The sequence below is a fragment of the Scyliorhinus torazame genome, chromosome 5, assembly GCF_047496885.1.
Source record: "Scyliorhinus torazame isolate Kashiwa2021f chromosome 5, sScyTor2.1, whole genome shotgun sequence".
Taxonomy (NCBI): domain Eukaryota; kingdom Metazoa; phylum Chordata; class Chondrichthyes; order Carcharhiniformes; family Scyliorhinidae; genus Scyliorhinus; species Scyliorhinus torazame.
The window spans coordinates 260,790,377-260,804,117 of NC_092711.1; the positions used below are offsets into that span (position 1 = coordinate 260,790,377).

At 54.3% G+C, this 13,741-nt stretch overlaps 1 protein-coding gene across 6 annotated transcripts in view; it reads left to right on the top strand.

Annotated features, from left to right (window-relative positions):
• frmpd3 (FERM and PDZ domain containing 3) overlaps nt 1-13,741 on the top strand; it is a 698,336-nt gene that overhangs the window by 260,816 nt on the left and 423,779 nt on the right. The window lies entirely within an intron of this gene.

The following is a 13,741-nucleotide window of genomic DNA, read 5'->3' on the forward strand; positions in this document are numbered from 1 at the left end:
GAAATAGCAGCGGGCGCCCCCGGTGCGACTTGGTGTTTGGACCGTGCAAGCCTGTGGGGTGTCCGGGGGGGGGGGGTTTGTCGCGACGGGTACGTACGGAGCCCAATGGGCTGCCGCGAGGTCGGGGCCGTAGGCGCGGGTATTTCACGCGGCCACGTCTAGGGAGGCTGCTAGGGCCCGTGCCTCTGAGAGTCCTAGCGACTCTTTTTCTAGAAGTCTTTGGCGGATTTGGGAGGAGTTCATACCTGCCACAAAAGCATCGCGCATTAACATGTCCATGTGTTCATTTGCGTTCACCGACGGGCAGCTGCAGGCTCGTCCCAAAATTAGTAGCGCGGCGTAGAATTCATCTATCGATTCTCCGGGACTTTGCCGTCTCGTTGCGAGTTGATAGCGAGCGTAGATCTGGTTTACTGGGCGGACATAGAGACATTTTAGTGCTGCGAACGCCGTCTGGAAATCCTCTGCGTCTTCGATGAAAGAGAAAATCTCCGTGCTTAACCTCGAGTGCAGGACCTGTAGTTTTTTGGTCTTCTGTGACCCGGCCGGTGGCCGTTCTGAGGTAGGCCTCAAAACAAGTCTGCCAGTGCTTGAAAGCTGCTGCCGCGTTCACTGCGTGGGGGCTGATCCTCAGGCATTCCGGGATGATTCTGAGCTCCATAATCCTTTAGTCACGCTTAATAAATTGTAGCGCACAAAGACTCCGAGAGACGAATAGAGTGAAGTCGATGAGGCTTTATTAAGCGTGACTGTTTCCCCCGTAGTTCGGTAGTAGACTGCCTGCGGGGGAGGACTCCAGGTACTTATACTCCGCCTTCAGGGCGGAGCTAGAGGTCAACGTCCAACCAGGACCCGGGATCTGTCAGCCAATGACATCATGGCTTCACAGTCCCACATGACCCCTAATGCATACGACCACACCAGGGCCATTGAAGAAGCAGGGACGAGGCTTCCGGTGGCGGCCATGGAGGAGTAGGTCGCGCATTCGGCAGCTCCCGTCTGGAACTGACTCTCAAACCTTTTTCAGGAGTTTCCATAGACTTTTTAAACGGACCAGAGGTGTAACGGCCAAAGGAGCGGCACTGGAGCAACGGGAGAAGCGAGGGAAAGAAAACAAAATGGCGGCGGCCAGGGATAAAGGGGAGCTGCAGGAGTTCATCAAGCGGTGCTTCGAGGAGCAGCGCTAGGAGATGCGCAAGGAGATGTTGGCGCCTATGCTTTCGGCAATTGAAGGACTCGGGATCACCCAGAAAGTCCACGAAGCTAAGATCCAGGAGGTACAGAAAAGAGTCAGTCAGAACGAGGACGAGCTCGTGGGCCTGGCAGTGAGAGTGGAGCAGAACGAGTTGCTACACAAGAGGTGGGCGGGAAGACTCGAAGACCTGGAGAACAGGTCGAGGAGAAAGAATTTGCGAATCCTGGGTCTCCCTGAGGGAGTGGAGGGGACTGATGCCGGGGCATACGCGAGCACGATGCTCGAGGCGATGATGGGCACGAAGGCCCCTTCGAGGCCGCTGGAGTTGGACGGGGCACATCGGATGCTGGCGAAGAAGCCCCAGGCAAATGAGCCGCCAAGGGCGGTGGTGGTGAGGTTCCACCGGTTCACGGACAGAGAGTGGGTCCTGAGATGGGCCAAGAAGGAGGGGAGCAGTAAGTGGGACAATGCAGAGATCCGAATATACCCGGACTGGAGCACGGAGGTTGCAAAGCGGAGAGCGGGTTTCAACCGGGCCAAAGCGGCGTTGTACCGGAAAGAAGTGAAATTCGGAATGCTGCAGCCAGCGCGACTGTGGGTCACATACAAGGGCCAACACTATTACTTCGAAACGCCTGAAGAGGCGTGGACCTTTGTACAAGCCAAAAAGTTGGACTCTAGCTGAGGGTTTGTGAGGGTAGGAATGATGTTTCAGGTTTGAGGTGTGATGGTTGTTGTATATAGGGGGTCAATCACGCGCAGGAAATGTTACATGGGCTGGGGGACAGAGACAAGGCCGCGACAGGAGCTGCGCCAGAGGGGGCGGAGCGGGCTTTGGAAAGCGCGGGGCGTTTTCCCGCGTGCGGGAAGAAAGGCGGGAAGGGGAACGAAGGAAAGCATATGGATTGGGAGACTCCCACGCGGGGAGGTCAATGGGACAGCGGGGGAAGCCGGGGTCAGCAGGCGTCAGCTGACTTGGAGTGACATGGGGGGAGCAAAAAAGCTAGACAGGGGTCTAGCGGGGGGAGGGGAGGGGGGGAAGGCGGGGGGGGGGGGAAGGGTTGCTGCTGCACTGGCCGAAAGGGAATGGGACACAGAAGAGGTGGTCGGGACAGGGATCCCCCCTCTGGGGGACTGGAGGGTGAGGGAGACGTGGACACGGGACTGGCCCAGAAAAGGAGATGGCTAGTCGGCGGGGCGTGGGGGGGGGGTGAGAGCCCCTCCAATCCGGCTGATAACGTGGAATGTGAGGGCCCTGAATGGGCCGGTGAAGAGGGCTCGGGTGTTCGCGCACTTAAAGGGACTGAAGGCGGACGTGGCCATGCTCCAAGAGACACACCTGAAGGTGGCGGACCAGGTCAGGCTAAGAAAGGGATGGGTAGGACAGGTATTCCACTCGGGACTGGACGCGAAGAATAGAGGGGTGGCAATATTGGTGGGAAAGCGGGTGTCATTTGAGGCCAAGACTATTGTAGCGGACAATGGAGGGCGATATGTAATGGTGAGTGGTAGGCTGCAAGGGACGTGGGTGGTGTTGGTAAATGTATACGCCCCGAACTGGGATGATGCAGGATTCATGAAGCGCATGTTGGGGCGCATTCCGGACCTGGAGATAGGAGGCCTGATAATGGGAGGGGACTTCAATACAGTGTTGGATCCAGCACTAGACCGCTCCAAATCAAGGACTGGAAAGAGGCTGGCGGCGGCCAAGGTACTTAGGGGGTTCATGGATCAGATGGGGGGAGTGGACCCATGGCGGTTTGCAAGGCCGCAGGCCAGGGAATTTTCTTTCTTCTCCCATGTACACAAAGCCTACTCCCGGATAGATTTCTTTGTTCTGGGTAGGGCGCTCATCCCGAGGGTGGAGGGGACGGAGTATTCGGCTATAGTCGTTTCGGACCATGCCCCACACTGGGTGGAACTGGAGCTGGGGGAGGAGAGGGACCAACGGCCATTGTGGCGGCTGGATGTGGGACTGCTGGCGGACGAGTGGTGTGTGGGAAGGTGAGGGGGTGTATCGAAAGGTACTTGGAGGCCAACGACTACGGGGAGGTGCAGGTGGGGGTGGTATGGGAGGCGTTGAAGGCGGCGATCAGGGGAGAGCTAATTTCCATTAGGGCTCATAGGGAGAAGACAGAGGGTATGGAAAGGGAGAGGTTATTGGGGGAGATTTTGAGAGTGGACAGGAGATACGCAGAGGCCCCGGAAGAAAGATTACTTGGGGAAAGACGACGGCTCCAGACGGAGTTTGACCTGTTGAAGGCGGAAGACGGAAGGCGGAGGCACAGTGGAGGAAAGCGCAGGGGGCGACCTACGAGTATGGGGAAAAGGCTAGTCGAATGCTGGCACACCAGCTCCGTAAGAAGATGGCAGCGAGGGAAATAGGGAGAGTCAAAGATGGAAGGGGAGCCACGGTTTGGAGTGCGCCGAAAATAAACGAGGTATTCAAGGCCTTTTATGAAGAGCTGTACAGGTCCCAGCCCCTAGCGGGGGAAGAGGGGATGAGACGATTCCTAGATCAGCTGAGATTCCCGAGGGTGGAGGAGCAAGAGGTGGCTGGTTTGGGGGCACTAATTGGGTTGGAGGAGCTGAGCAAGGGTTTGGGGAGCATGCAGGCGGGGAAGGCCCCGGGACCGGACGGATTCCCGGTGGAGTTCTACAGGAAGTACGCAGACCTGTTGGCCCCGCTACTGGTGAGGACCTTTAATGAGGCAAGAGAGGAGGGGACCCTGCCCTCGACAATGTCGGAAGCGACAATTTCTTTGATCCTAAAGCGGGACAAGGACCCACTGCAATGTGGATCGTACAGGCCGATCTCGCTCCTCAATGTGGATGCAAAGTTGCTGGCAAAAGTGCTGGCCACGAGGATCGAGGACTGTGTCCCGGGGGTAATCCACGAGGACCAGACGGGATTTGTAAAGGGCAGGCAACAAAACACCAATGTGCGGAGGCTCTTAAATGTGATAATCATGCCATCGGAGGAGGGAGAGGCGGAGATAGTGGCAGCTATGGACGCGGAGAAGGCCTTTGACCGAGTAGAGTGGGAGTACCTCTGGGAGGTGCTGCGCAGGTTTGGGTTCGGGGTAGGGTTTATCAATTGGGTTAAGCTCCTTTACAGAGCCCCGATGGCAAGTGTAGTGACGAACCGGCGGAGGTCGGAGTACTTTCGACTGTACCGAAGGACGAGGCAGGTGTGCCCCCTGTCCCCCCTGTTGTTCGCATTGACGATCGAACCATTGGCCATGTCATTGAGGGAGTCTAATAACTGGAAGGGGGTGGTCCGAGGGGGAGAAGAGCATCGGGTGTCGCTATATGCGGATGACCTGTTGCTGTACGTGGCGGATCCAATGGAGGGAATGGTGGAGGTCATGCAGACTCTAAGGGAGTTTGGGGCGTTTTCGGGCTATAAGCTCAATGTAGGGAAGACTGAGCTCTTTGTATTACAGGTGAGGGACCAAGAAAGAGGGATAGGGGACCTACCGCTGAGGAAGGCGGAGGGGAGCTTTTGGTATCTGGGGATCCAGATAGCCAGGAGTTGGGGGACCCTACATAAACTGAATCTGACGAGGTTGGTGGAGCAAATGGAGGAGGATTTCAAAAGATGGGACATGTTTCCGCTCTCACTGGCGGGTAGAGTGCAGTCGGTCAAAATGGTGGTCCTTCCGAGGTTTCTGTTTGTGTTTCAGTGCCTTCCCATCGTGATCACTAAGGCCTTTTTTAAGAGAGTAGGCAGGAGTATTATGGGGTTTGTGTGGGTGAATAAGACCCCGAGAGTAAGGAGAGGGTTCCTGGAACGCAGTAGGGACCGAGGAGGGTTGGCGCTGCCAAACCTGGGGAGCTACTACTGGGCAGCAAATGTGGCGATGATCCGCAAGTGGTTTATGGAGGGAGAGGGGGCGGCATGGAAGAGGATGGAGATGGCGTCCTGTAAAGGAACGAGCCTGGGAGCGTTGGTGACGGCACCGCTGCCGCTCTCGCCGACAAAGTATACCACGAGCCCGGTGGTGGCCGCAACGCTAAGGACCTGGGGCCAGTGGAGACGGCACCGTGGTGCAATGGGAGCATCGGTGTGGTCCCCGATCAGGGGTAACCACCGGTTTGTCCCGGGGAAGATGGACGGGGGGTTCCAGAGCTGGCATCGGGCGGGAATTGGAAGAATGGGGGACCTGTTCATTGACGGGACGTTTGCGAGCCTAGGGGCACTGGAGGAGAAGTTCGAGTTACCCCCGGGAAATGCCTTTAGATATATGCAGGTGAGGGCTTTTGTGAGGCGACAGGTGAGGGAATTCCCGTTGCTCCCGGCACAAGAAGTTCAAGATAGGGTGATCTCGGGTGTATGGGTCGGGGAGGGCAAGGTGTCGGAAATACACCAGGAGTTGAAAGAAGAGGGGGAAGCGCTGGTAGAAGAGTTGAAGGGTAAATGGGAGGAGGAGCTGGGGGAGGAGATCGAGGAAGGTCTGTGGGCTGATGCCCTAGGTAGGGTTAATTCCTCCTCCTCGTGTGCCAGGCTCAGCCTGATACAATTTAAGGTGGTCCACAGAGCGCACTTGACGGGGGCGAGGTTGAGTAGGTTCTTTGGGGTAGAGAACATGGGCGTCATTCTCCGACCCCCCGCCGGGTCGGAGAATGGCCGTTGGCCGCCGTGAATCCCGCCCCCGCCCCCGCCGAAGTCTCCGTTCCCGGAGATTGGGCGGGGGCGGGAATCCGGCCGCGCCGGTTGGCGGGATCCCCCGCTGGATTCTCCGGCCCCGGATGGACCGAAGTCCCGCCCAGGAATTGCCTGTCCCGCCGACGTAAATCAAACCTGGTATTTACCGGCGGGACCAGGCGGCGCGTGGGCGGGCTCTGGGGTCCTGGGGGGGGACGCGGGGCGATCTGACCCCGGGGGGTGCCCCCACGGTGGCCTGGCCCGCGATCGGGGCCCACCGATCCACGGGTGGGCCTGTGCCGTGGGGGCACTCTTTCCCTTCCGCCTCCGCCACGGCCTCCACCATGGCGGAGGCGGAAGAGACTCTCCCCACTGCGCATGCGCGGGAAACTGACAGCGGCCGCTGACGCTCCCGCGCATGCGCTGGGAAACTGACAGCGGCCGCTGACGCTCCCGCGCATGCGCCGCATTTCCGCGCCAGCTGGCGGGGCAACAAACGCCATTTCCGCCAGCTGGCGGGGCGGAAATCCCTCCGGCGTCGGCCTAGCCCCTCAATGTTGGGGCTAGGCCGCCAAAGATGCGGAGACTTCCGCACCTTTTTGCCGGCGCGATGCCCGTCTGATTGGCGCCGGCTTTGGCGCCAGTCGGCGGGCATCCCGTCGTTGGGGGAGAATTTCGCCCCAGATGTGGAAGGTGCTCAGGGTGCCCGGCGAACCATGTCCATATGTTTTGGTCATGCCCGGCACTGGAGGGGTTCTGGAGAGGAGTGGCGGGAGCAATATCTCAGGTGGTGAAAGTCCTGGTCAAGCTAAGCTGGGGGCTAGTAATATTTGGAGTAGTGGACGAACCGGGAGTGCAGGAGGCGAAAGAGGCCGGCATTCTGGCCTTTGCATCCCTAGTAGCCCGGCGAAGGATCTTGCTAATGTGGAAGGAGGTGAAGCCCCCCAGCCTGGAGGCCTGGATAAATGATATGGCTGGGTTCATAAAGTTGGAGAGGATTAAGTTCGCCTTGAGAGGGTCTGCGCAGGGGTTTTACAGGCAGTGGCAACCGTTCCTAGACTATCTCGCGGAGCGTTAGAGGAAGGTCGGTCAGCAGCAGCAGCAACCTTGTGGGGGGGACTGCCTGGGAGGGTGGATGAGCAAGAGATAACATGAAGGGCTTGGGGAAACTGGCACGTACGGGTGAGGGCCAGTGTACAAAGCTGTGTAAATATATCATTTTGCCATGTATATATCTTGCTCTGCGCGATTTCTCTTTTTTTTTGTTACTGGGGGGGGGGGGGGGGGGTTATTGTTTGTAAGGGAGAAAAATTATGTTAAAAAACTTTGATAAATATATATTTTTTAAAAAATCAATTTTAAAGATATAGCTCCTGAAGTCTGTTCATAGTGGAAACAGGATAAGTGGCTATGCAAGACACAATGGAGGCATTGGGTGTGTGAGGGGAGATATGAAGAGGCATGGAAGTGGCAGAAGGGACATGTGGGCTGTGAGGAGATGTGGGTTTGAGGTCCTGATATTAACAATTAAAAGTTGACCGATCTGCTGGATTGGGAAGCTTTCCCTCCTACTGTACTTGGATTATCAGAAAACCTTTAATAAAGTACCTCATGATAGATTTCAAGATGCACTCATGTAAAATTGCTGAGAATTTGCTGCAGTAGCTGCACTTCTGTAGCCAAAATCTATTGCAGGGATTAATGTCGGTGCCAGTGCTACATATACTCTTTTGTAATGGCTTAGATGCAGGTGTTGATGGAATTGTAGATATTGGAAAGGTTTGTGATTTAAAAATAAATAAATTTAGAGTACCCAATTAAGGGGCAATTTTGCGTGGCCAGTCCACCTAATCCGCACATCTTTGGGTGGTGGGGGTGAAACCCACGCAGACACGGGGAGAATGTGCAAACTCCACACAAACAGTGACCCGGGGTCGGGATCGAACCCGGGTCCTCAGCGCCAAAGGCAGGGCTGCTAACCACCGTGCCGCCCGAAAGATTTGTGATTTTATGATAAGATCCCTGACATTGATACTGCCCAAATGTTCAGCTTGCTCGCCACATCTGGTTCAGTGATGAGTTGAGGTCATCATTGTAGTGTAGAAAATAGCCAAAGAAACCATAAGGTATGAGGAGGTGCTGTTTTTGTCACTGGAGACCCAGAGTAAACCTCTAGGGACCTAAGTTCAAGTCCCACAGCGGGAGATGCCGCAATTTGAATTCAACAAAAAAAATCTGGAATTAAAAGGCTTAATGGTGACCTTGGCCAGGATTCTCCCCTACCCGGCGGGGCAGGGGGGTCCCGGCAGGATGGAGTGGCGGGAACCACTCCGGCGTCGGGCCGCCCCAAAGGTGCGGATTTCTCCGCACCTTTAGGGGCCAAGCCCTCACCTTGAGGGGCTGGGCCCGCCACGGAGTTGTTGGCGCGCCCCGCCGGCCGGCGGGAAAGGCCTTTGGCGCCACGCCAGCCGGGGCCGAAGGGACTCTGCCGGCCGGCAGATGTCTGAGCATGCGCGGGAGTGTCGGCGGCTGCTCACGTCATCCCCGCGCATGCGTAGGGGAGGGGTCACTTCCGCATCGGCCATCGCAGAGGTTATGGCTGACGCGGAAGGAAAAATGTGCCCCCACGGCAAAGGCCCGCCCGCGGAAAGGTGGGCCCCATTCGCGGGCTAGGCCACCGTGGGGGCACCCCCCCAGGGCCAGATCGGCCCACGCCCCCCGCAGGACCCCCGGAGCCCACTCGCGCCGCCAGTCCCGTCGGCAAGGTAGGTGGTTTGATTCACAGCCGGTGGGACTGGCATGACAGCAGCGGGACTTCGGTCCATCACGGGCCGGAGAATCGCCGGGGGGGGGGGGGCCGCCAACTAGCGTGGCGCGATTCCCGCCCCTGCCTAATTTTTGGTGCTGGAGAATTTGGCGGCCATCAGGGGCGGGATTCACGCTGCCCCCCCCCCCCCACCCCCCACCCCCCCCCGGCGATTCTCCGACCCGGCAGGGGGTCGGAGAATACCGCCCCATGAAACCATTGTCGATTTTCATCGAAAACACGTCTGGTTCGTTGAAGTCCTTTAGAGGCAGCACGGTAGCATAGTGGTTAGCACAATTGCTTCACAGCTCCAGGGTCCAAGGTTCGATTCCCGGCTTGGGCCACTGTCTGTGCGGAGTCTGCACGTTCTCCCTGTGTGTGCGTGGGTTTCATCCGGGTGCTCGGTTTCCTCCCATAGTCCAAAGACGTGCAGGTTAGGTGGATTGGCCATGCTAAATTGCCCTTAGTGACCAAAATTGGGGTTACTGGGTTATGGGATAGGGTGGAGGTGTGGGCTTGGGTATGGTGCTCTTTCCAAGGGCCGGTGCAGACTCGATGGGCTGAATGGCCTCCTTCTGCACTGTAAATTCTATGAAAGAAGGAAATCTGCCATCTTCACCTGGTCTGGCCCACATGCGACTCTAGACACACAGCAATGTGTTGATTCTTAAATGCCGTCTCAAGGACAATTAGGAATGGGCAATAAAGGGTGCGGATCTATGCCACTGCTGCCCACATCCTGTAAATTATTTTTTTTAAGAGGTAGAACTTGTAAAAATCACCAGACCACGCAGAGGTTATGGCTGACGCGGAAGGAAAAATGTGCCCCACGCAAAGGCCCGCCCGCGGAAAGGTGGGCCCCGTTCGCGGGCTAGGCCACCGTGGGGGCACCCCCCCCAGGGCCAGATCGCCCCACGCCCCCCGCAAGTGAATCACTTCAACCATTATCGTTCAATGTAAATCATTCCTTTCACTACTTTTTCTTACCTTGCAAAGCATTGGGTCGCACCCAAGAAAACTTTCCTAGGGTTCCCACTGGTCGGTTATGGAATCCTTGGGAATGGCAGAATTTGCGTGTCTATTATTGCGTTTAACATTATAACTGAAACATTCTGAGCCAGGCCCAATGCCTGACCCATTCATCAACAACACATTTCTTGTTAGGCTCTTCAACTAGCCGTCAACCTTGTATTTAAGTATCTCAGGGATTTTACCATCTTTGGATGATTTAAAAGAGGGCCAATAAACCTAGGAGGAAACCAACAGATGCTTATTTGGTGAACTTTGACCCCATGCTTTTTACACCCTGAAAAATAGACAAAATGGCCAAGATCATGAGTCCACGCTCGTCATTTGTGGGATTGGTAGCACGGGCGAGCGGGGGGTGAGGGGCAGGTTCCCCCCAAAAGTTCCCATGTATGAATTGCACAGCAAAGTATTTCCAAATTGTCCAAAACATTCATCTAACTTGTGTAAAATATCCCAGGTATCCCTGGTCTGGGTCCCTGAGATGGGTCCAACCATTAAGAACGGAAAGGAAGGTGTGCGGTAGTTCAAACGTCTGTTGGGCAATTGCCCCACACTGGGAACTATCCAAAACTCTGATTTAAATTGCAAACTTTGGATCATTCCAACTATTATATAACAATACATACCCAGAAAAAATAATCACTTTTAACTCTCTTTTAACTATAATACTACCCCTCCATCCCCCAATCTTCCAATGGGACCCTCCCCATAACAACACCACCATTACTCCGAACCCCTGCCCCCAACTGCCCTCCCTACCTCCCAGACTACCCACACCTACACCCCACTGACCACCCAACACTCCCCCCCCCCCCTGCATATTGGGTTGAGCAACTAGGAGCAGGAGTTGTGTATGTGATGTGGTGCAGAGTTTTAAGACGAGTAAATCCCAAGTTCAATCATGAGCCATACTGGGCAGTTAATATTAGCTGAGATATTTTGGGCATCACAGTTGGCTTCATAGACTTTAGATTAAAGAGGGGTCTTCACATAAATCTTCGGCAAACAATTCACTGAGAAAACTGTGTATATTGGGTAAGATGATTTAGCTGTGACATGAGATATTTGGACAGCCTGGTATGAGTGACTGTCCAATTCAACTTGAAGAATGGTCACTTGGATGAAGAATTGAAATGTCTTGTATGTGTCAGAGCCAATGGGCGTGATGCATTTTCCACACTGTGCCTGAAGGTCAGCTCACCACGGCACAGCGTGGCCAATACAAGCCAAGATCTACCCAGCTCGCAACGACTCACAAGACACAGGTCGGCGCAACATCGAGGGTCGAAGGGCCTGTACTGCGCTGTAATGTTCTATGTTCTATGTTCTAATGCGATATCGCGAGACGTTGCGATGGTGGGATCACTTTTGGGCAAATCTGCATATTAAAGCAAGACAGCCAGTCTCACTTTAATGTGCAGATTCCCGAGGTATTTATCCTTTCGCCTCGGAGATCTCAAACAAGCGCCATTTAGTACTGGTCTCCATAAACGGGGACCAGATGGAATGCCACCTGTGGGGGTCTCCGGGCAGGGTGGTGTTCTGGCATTGCTGGTGCCAGCTGGCATGGGCGTGCCAGGTTGGCACTGCCAAGGTACCCAGCTGGCAGTTTTTGTGCACGTGCGATCAGGCTGGGGGTGTCCTGTGTGGGCGTTGGGGGTGGGGGAGCCAGGGACCTTCCCATAGTGCATTTGGGTTGGGAGATCAGGGGTCGCTTCGGGTTCCTCAGAGATCAAATGGCACCCCGATGTTTTGCTACACTGGGGAATTCCAGCGAGCAGAGCTCCTCAGTGCACAAAACGGAGCAGTCGTGTTGTGTAACCATGGATTTGTCGGCACTGCTATAGGCGGGAAAGACATGGCTAAATGCACTTGCTATGGGACTTTGTTCCCAATGAGTTGAATCGCACCCGTTATGGCAGCTGTAAACAGGTAAGCATTTACATGTAGAAAACTTAAGAGAAAAGAAAGATTTGATATACCTTCTTCTGTACTTCTGATCTTTCGTAAATATTCTTGGGCAGTAAGCCTTCATCTTCACTGAGTAGTTCAGTATGTTCTATTCCTTACTTTATGGATCAATAGTCATTTATTAACAGTGCAAATCAATAGACTTCAAGAGTTCTGTAATGGCATTAAAGACATATGAGTTTGCAATGTTTCTTTCATTTAATGCAAAAATACTGCCATGATTGTCTACGGCAGAGATTACCCCAGGAACGTTGTCTGTTATTAACTTGTTGGCACTTTCAAATCCAAGATTTGTAGACCAGAAAATATTTATCAGACCAGCAAACTTTATCGGATATTCTTCACCACATGCCTGTGTAACAAATTCGATTCTGAAAATGTGTCTGTCAGTCATACTTGTCAGTCCTCCCAAGGCAGCTACAACAAGCTCAGGTCTGGGTTGTTTGCAGTTATATCACATGCCAAGAGGGACCTTTTAACTGGAAGGGTCAAGAGAGAGGATCATTCAATCCCACCTCAAAAAGCCATCTCATATAAGCCAGTTGTGGCCTGGCATTGGCTGTGGCTGTGATACCTGCATGTATTCCCTCTGGGGTGACAATTCCTTCGAGAGTGACAATGGACAGCAAGGTGCAAATAAAAAGAAATGCAGGAAAAATTGAATATATACAATATATTTAGTGCACACACACTACACACACCACTCACACTCAAGTTCCTGTTTCTGAGCTTTCTCGATATGAATTACCAACCTAAAAATAATGTTGGTAAAATTCGGATCTGTAGTGCTTCCAGTCACTTCTGATGTGGTCTGACCCTCATGCGAGGAAAGGCACTAACTCGGGAATGATGTGTGGGTCAGGATCTTTCACAGTCGACAGATTGTGACATCAGCTTTTCCAGATAATTTGGTACCTATTCTGGAACTTTAGATGACACAGGTCTAGTTAATGCCCATGGGGGTCACTCCCAGCCACATGAGGAACCTTCCAGTGGAGCTATTTAAATACCATCAAATGATGCAGGTAAAGTGTTTTTGACTTACTTTCCCTATTCCAAGTTTTGAGGAAATTTACTGTGGAGTTTTTTTGGTTGTGATAAGCTGCTGGATTTCCCAGGGAATGTTGCTGCATCCATTTAATAATCTTTATTGTCACAAGTAGGCATACATTAACACTGCAATGAAGTTACTGTGAAAATCTCCTAGTCGCCACATTCCGGTGCCTGTTCGGGGACACAGAGGGAGAATTCAGAATGTCCAATTCACCTAACAGCACATCTTTCGGGACTTGTGGGAGGAAACTGGAGCACCCGGAGGAAACCCACGCAGACACAGGGGGAACGTGCAGACTCCGAACAGACAGTGACCCAAGCCAGGAATCGAACCTGGGATCTTGGAACTGTGAAGCAACAGTGCTACCCACTGTGCTATCGTGCAGACCATATGTGAAGACATTGAAATTTTGTGATCTGCCGACACAAAGGCTACAACAATTATAGGGCTTGCAGTTAATGTCTCTGGATTTACAACATGACAGGAAAATGGAACGGAAGCTCTGGAAAAGGGAAGCTCTGTGCAGAGGGAGGAAGAGAGTTCTCCACACAGTCATGGCTGAACAAAGTGGGGTCATGCCCTTTCACCACAATCACGGGCAAACAAGTAGATTGCTGTCCATAGACCACCTGGCCACTGTGGTCCCCGGTATGGCCAGCAGATCTCCGATGCACGTGGCCAACCCATCCTCATTGTCCTGTAATGACAGGGGGCGAAATTCTCTGGTATCGGCACGATGTCCGCCGACCGGCGCCAAAGACGGCACAAATCAGTCGGGCATCGCGCCGCCCCAAAGGTACGGAATCCTCCACATCTTGGGGGGCCGAGCCCTAACGTTGAGGGGCTAGGCCCGCGCCGGACTGATTTCCGCCCCGCCAGCTGGCGGAAGTGCCCCGCCAGCTGGCGCGGAAATGACATTGCCGGGCGGCGCATGCACGGGAGCGTTAGCGGCCGCTCACGGCACTCCGCGCATGCGCAGTGTAGGGAGTCTCTTCCGCCTCCGCCATGGTGGAGACGGTGGCGAAGGCGGAAGGAAAA